Here is a 6,850-nt window from a genome sequence, read left to right on the forward strand (position 1 = left end):
AGCCCCGCTCTCCTGATGCGCCATAACATTCATATTACAGTGTACTAACCTGGCGAGAAACGTCCGAACTCAAGCCACCCACCTAACCTGATCTACCGATGCATAGAAAACGTGGACGAGAGTGGCTACTTTTCATTGTACTTTGTAATTTATACGGTAGGGGACCATAACGTGCAGAATGAGACGCATTAGTTGAGAGAACGGGTTGAGGATGGGATGACCTGAGGATGGGGTTGATGATACACGTTAGCATCGGTGATTTTTGTTTAAAAATTTACAACACCAGCAGTAATGATTTGGCTGTAGACGGGTATCTGGGATGGTATTTGGACCTGTATTGACAGCTGTGAACATCACCTGTGGTGAGACGTGAGGAGGAAGGGGGGTATATGGGCGGGAGGGAGGGGCAAAGCTTGAACACCTGCACAACATAATGGAGCTCTGTGCACACTTGCACAGGATGACTTACCCCTGTGCATGTGTAGTAGTCACTTAATCTTGTGCAGATTCACACTAGCGCCCTCGAGACTCTTGCAGCCTCAGAGAACACATCCCACACACACCCGCCGCCTGCTGGGGGGGGGTTACTACACGCGCTACTTAGTCACTGCAACGGAACGGAAGGCGCCGGAAGGGCAACAGAAAGGAGAGTCAACGGCTTAAAGAATCGGGTCAACTTGTCTTTATTTTTTTCTGTTGCGACTCCCGCCGCTGTGTTTTTCTTGGGTATGTGTCTTTGTGTGTCCCTGCAACCACTGTGTGAGGCATCGTTTGTTTAGACGTCTGACGTCTCCCTTCCTTCAGGGAGGGAGACGTCAGGCTCTCAGTCAGGCGGGTATTCACTACAGCCTCTCCTTCAGGAAGAAACTTCAAAGGTCCCTTCCCTTAGACGGGAAATAAGAAAGAAAGAAGAAAATTCCTGCAGTTCACTATAACTTTTTCCTCTGCCCCTCTAACCTATCTCATGCTCGGCATACATATCCACTCAGTGGCACCCAGGGAAGCTTTAAGTCTCAGTTGGATACGAGATGTGTGTCTGGGATTCTTCCTTATTGTGGGTGTTCAGTAGCGCGGTTGGCAGGACTACGGGCTTCCACTTTCGTAGTCCCGGGCTAGAGGCTCCGATGGTTGAAATTAATTAAATCTTATGTTTAAGCAGCTGTTGTGCAAACACCTTTTGGATTTCGTAGCATCAAGTGATTTCCTGTTTCTGAAGATCACGACTCTTATGTGTTGCCCATTTGTGCTATTCCAGCAAACATAGAGCAACCAGAATGTCATTTCAATGTTGCATACGTTTACTGTTAAGTCATATTGTTGTGGGGCAGATAACGAAGCGGAATGATGATATGATAATGGCATCACGGGTGTTTTTTGGTGCAGAAGTTGGACAAAGCACAGCTGTTGCTCTGCAGCTGCACGCCTTCAGCCTTCACACACACCCACAATTTGTCACACATTACCATCGCACGCAACAATTACCCCTCACACACGCCAGCATCTGCCTCACACGCCAACATCTCCCTCATACAGTACCACACTGTCTGGGAAATAATCACACATATTACGGTACCGCAATCATTTCACAGTCGTATGGACCCAAGTTCGATTCCCATGGCAAGTTAGAGACATTTGGGCACGGCTTTGTGACTTGATGCGTCTATTCCAATTCCAGGTTGTCTTTCTATTCTATTTTATTCCATTCTATTCTGTATATTCCACCCCTCTCCCCTCCACACACCCACACACAACCAGTTGATTGACAGTTGAGAGGCGGGATCAAAGAGCCAGAGCTCAATCCCTGCAAGCACAAATAGGCGCGCGCACGCGCGCACACACACACACACTCTCTCATTTCCAAGCCTAACATTAATATAGAATGAAGAGAAACAAGACCTTGAGCCTCACACACGTACAGATCATGTTCTGCCTGTACCGTAACGGCTATTAATATGAACTTTACTATGACAAAGCCTTTAACACGGCTTATCTCTTAAGCCTTATCTTATACTGGTATTTATATCCGTTGTGGCCGCCACGACTGGCCTCACACACTGGCCTAGAACTGATACTTGGCTATGGTAGAAGTGAGCAGCTTGAAGTAAATATCTTTGGTAAGGTTAGGTTAGGTTTCTTGAGGTTAGGTTAGGATGTTTTCTGAGATTAGGTTACATTTTGGTTAGGTTCCTAAGATTGGGTTAGGGTATGTTTCCTGAAGTTAGTTAAGGTTTTCTTGGGTTTCAGAGAATCAGTACAGACAGAAGCGTTCTGAAAAAAAGGAACATATATGCTGATAAAAAAATCAACATTCCAGGTGCGGCATTACAGCACAGGTGGTCATCTGGGTCCTCACGTCATCGGGCAATTCATCACACTTACCACAGGTATATAGTGACGATATCCAGATGATGAGTCACAATAACGTCGTTAAAGATGTAATGATTGAATCACACACATCAGAAGATGGAGAAACGACGACGTTTCGGTCCGTCCTGGACCGCTAATCCCAATGGACTTGATAATGGTCCTGGACGGACCGAAACGTCGTCGTCTCTTCATCTTCTGGTGTGTGGGGGTTTGGTCATCAGTGACGATATCAGGTCACCGCCCACCGTCATGTATCAAAGGTTGACACTATATCTTCATTGTTCACCATTGTGAGACGTAAGCAAATGTTCACTAATCTCTTGAACATCAACAAGGGGTGAAATTATTGTCTCAAAACACTTAAATACTCAAAAAGCTTAAATTATGTCCAATCAGTAAGTGCGATAACTCTACACTTTCTTGTTTGGGAAAGCGATGGCAGATGATAGGTATCAGCGACTATATATGGGCCGCCTTTTCTGATTTGTATTTGTAGTACGTGGGTGAAGCATTTACAGCGTTGTGGTTCGAACAAAATTCGTCAGTGAAGCACTTGTTCCGGAAGTGTTCGATCGTCATTAGTTGTGAATCGTGTGTAAACCGTTTTTCATTCATAAACAGGGGGTTTGGCGGGTCAACCCATCCTCGACTCAAGTCCATTACATCCAGCGGTCGACCCCACAGACGCATTCATAAATTTTAACATGCTGTTCATTCAAAACGGGAATTTTCTCAAGTATAAATTAATATTATAATATATTGGCATATTGTATATATATAGGCATAGGATAGGTTAGGTTAGGTGTTTAGGTTCTGTTGGCGATTATTTGTATTTGTAGTACGTGGGTGAAGCATTTATAGCGTTGTGATTCGAACAAAATTCGTCAGTGAAGCACTTGTTTCGGAAGTGTTCGAACGTCAGCAGTTGAGTCGTGTAAACCGCTTTTCATTCATAAACAGGGGGTTTGGCGGGTGCATGGAATCACTTTTGGGTCTTTGTTTGGAGGACGGGCTGCAGCTATGATTCAATGTTTCAAGCCCCGCCCACTGCTACCGGACGTCACAGGTCCGGTAGCAGCCCGTCCTCCAAACAAAAATTGTTTCCAAATGGTTTATTTGAATTATTATTATTATATTAGGAACAAAGTATTGACTTAATTATGTTAGTTTAGGTTAGGTTAAGATAGGTTAGGTTAGGTTAGGTTAGGTTAGGTAGGGTTGTTAGGTTTCGTCATATATCTACGTTACTTTTAACTTCAATTACAAAAATTGAACTCATACACAATGAAATGCACAGCGTTATCATTTCATAAGAAAAAATAGAGAAAATACATAATTTCAGGAAAACTTGGCTTATTAAAACTGAAACTTGGCTTCAGCTATACTGAATTCAGTACTACTCTGCTGTTGAAAATGTTGACAGGATCAACGAAACGTCATGCCACAATGAAACTGAAATGAACTTTGGCGAGTTGATATTTCGAAGTACCTTCTCAAGTGAAGAATAGCATAAGAAATAGAGAAGATTCGTGCTGGAATCTCGCCCTTTTACATACATACAATTTTGTACTGAAGCTTGAGTTTTTTTCGGCTTTGGTTTTAAAGTAATTGATGAAGGTGGCTTCTACAACTTCTGCTTGGAATGCATTCCACTTGCTGACCATCCGTCCTGGGTACCACTTGCTGACCATCCGTCCTGGGTACCACTTGCTGACCATCCGTCCTGGGTGCCACTTGCTGACCATCCGTCCTGGGTACCACTTGCTGACCATCCGTCCTGGGTACCACTTGCTGACCATCCGTCCTGGGTACCACTTGCTGACCATCCGTCCTGGGTACCACTTGCTGACCATCCGTCCTGGGTACCACTTGCTGACCATCCGTCCTGGGTACCACTTGCTGACCATCCGTCCTGGGTACCACTTGCTGACCATCCGTCCTGGGTACCACTTGCTGACCATCCGTCCTGGGTACCACTTGCTGACCATCCGTCCTGGGTACCACTTGCTGACCATCCGTCCTGGGTACCACTGTTTCTTTACATTTTCGACTCAATTACGTTTCCAGCTTCCACCGATTTCCTCTTGTCCTATTTCCACGCACTTTAAAGATAAAAATTACCTTATTCATCTTGTCTAGTAACCCCCTCAGTATCTTGAATGTAGAGATCATGTCTCTTATTTTTGCTCCTATTAAACTGTCCTCTTAGCTTTACAGAAAGTGTGTGTGTGGTGACGTAGGGTTAAGGTGCTAGTATTTGTTAAAGACATTAGCAATTTGGTGAGAGTCGATAGGGGAATGGGTGAGCGGACGTCACGTATCTGGGATGAAACCAGTGGCAAACCTGACAGCTGTGAATCGCTGACAGCTGTGATAGGTGTCAATGGGGATCAGGAATGGCGAGGAATGAACACGCGATGAACACTTGCTCCGTTTAACACACCTGTGTGTGAACACACTCGTTCGTTCAACACTTCACAGTAAGCAGTCAGTCGTAAGTCTTCCCTCGGGAGTCTCAGCGCATCGTAAGTCTTCCCTCGGGAGTCTCAGCGCATCGTAAGTCTTCCCTCGGGGTCTCAGCGCATCGTAAGTCTTCCCTCGGGGTCTCAGCGCGTCGTATCAACCCTGAGGACGTGGGCCGCCTCGCCGAGAGGACGGACAAAGCGCAGCTTGCCGTGGTCCTCACAGCTCTTGTGTAGTGTGCGCAAGACCTCGGTGTAAACACTGACGAAGGTGTTCCAGGAGGACCAGCAACTGGAAGATTGGGCTGCATCTGCTGGAACAGTCGCACCCCCGACATGTGGGTGTTCCCAGGTGTGTTCCTGCAGGACTGAGCTATAGCTCTTGGACCCCGCTTTCCTAGCCGTTGGCTGTCTAATGCCATGACTCCTGGCCTATTTCCCTATCATACCTGCTTTTAAAGTTATGGATGGAGTTAGCCTCTACAACCTGCTCCTTTAGGTCATTCCATTTACTCACTACCTTTACGCTAAAAGAAAACTTTCTAATATCTCTATGATATATCTGAGTCTCAAGCTTCCATTCGTGACCCCTTGTTTTGTTGAGATTCATTGTAAACATTTCCCGTTTCCACACTGTCAATCCCTTTAAGTATTTTATATGTTTGTATCATGTCCCCCCTCTCCCTCCTCTTTTCTAACGTGGTCAGGTTGTGTGTGTGTGTGTGTGTGTGTGTGTGTGTGTGTGTGTGTTTACTCACCTATTTGTACTAACCTATTTGTGCGTGTGAGGGTTGAGTTCTGGCTCTTTGGTCCCGCCTCTCAACTGTCAATCAACTGATGTACAGGTTCCTGAGCCTACTGGGATCTATCATATCTACACTTGAAACTGTGTATGGACTCAGCCTCCACCACATCACTTCATTATACATTCCATTTGTCTACTACTCTGACACTGAAAAAGTTCTTTCGAAAATGTCTATGGTTCATTTGGGCACTCAATTTCCTCCTGAGTCCCCTAGTGCGTGTGCCCCTTGTGTTAAATAGTATGTCTTTATCTACCCTATTAATTCCTACCCACACAATTCTGTGTGTTGACCAGGCCACACACTAGAAGGTGAAGGGACGACGACGTTTCGGTCCGTCCTGGACCATTCTCGAGTAGATTGTGAGAATCGACTTGAGAATGGTCCAGGACGGACCGAAACGTCGTCGTCCCTTCACCTACTAGTGTGTGGTCAGGTCAACTTACTTTAGCCACGTTATTGTGACTCAGCGCCTGCAATTCTGTGTGTGTGTGTGTGTGTACGAGCATAAGCTAATGCGTGCGAGTCTGTGAGTATACTTGCTTGGACGTCACCTGAGTATACAACATATACATCCGATCTTTCCATTAAGCCCAGCGCACCGTGGGCGTGCTAGTGTACGTGTGGGCGTGGGCGAGCCTGGGCGGCCCTTGGGTCTCCGTGGCGGCAAACACCAACAAAATCAACCCGGACGTCTACCTGTTGCCTGAGTACCTCCGTCGGGTCTTCCACCTGGACCAGCTGGTGGGGGGAGCCCTGAGCCTCCTCCCTCACCCTTCACCTGAAGCTAGCAGGTTGGTTCCCCTTCACCTGAAGCTAGTACGTTGGTTCCCCTTCACCTGAAGCTAGCAGGTTGGTTCCCCTTCAACCTCTGTAAGGTTCTGTCCACAACCTACTGAACTCACTACGAGTCACTATATAAGGTCTTAATTATGCTGGGATAGTTACGGGATCACCATAGCCCGTGCTACATGGAAATTTTGGTCTAGTTGCTCATCACAATGTGATGTCTGAAGTAGCTTGTAATATTAAATGGAATGTAATTTTTGCCAATGATAATAACTATTGTATAAAATTTGTGTGGCTCCCATTCCATGTCGGAGTTGGAAAACATGATTTTGTAGATCGATTGGCCAATGAGGCTTGCAGGAAAGAAAACATTGATTATGACTTTGGACTATCTAATGCAATTATTAAAAACATGCAAATTAAAGAAAT

Source organism: Procambarus clarkii, chromosome 15 (genome assembly GCF_040958095.1).
Source record: "Procambarus clarkii isolate CNS0578487 chromosome 15, FALCON_Pclarkii_2.0, whole genome shotgun sequence".
Classification (NCBI taxonomy): domain Eukaryota; kingdom Metazoa; phylum Arthropoda; class Malacostraca; order Decapoda; family Cambaridae; genus Procambarus; species Procambarus clarkii.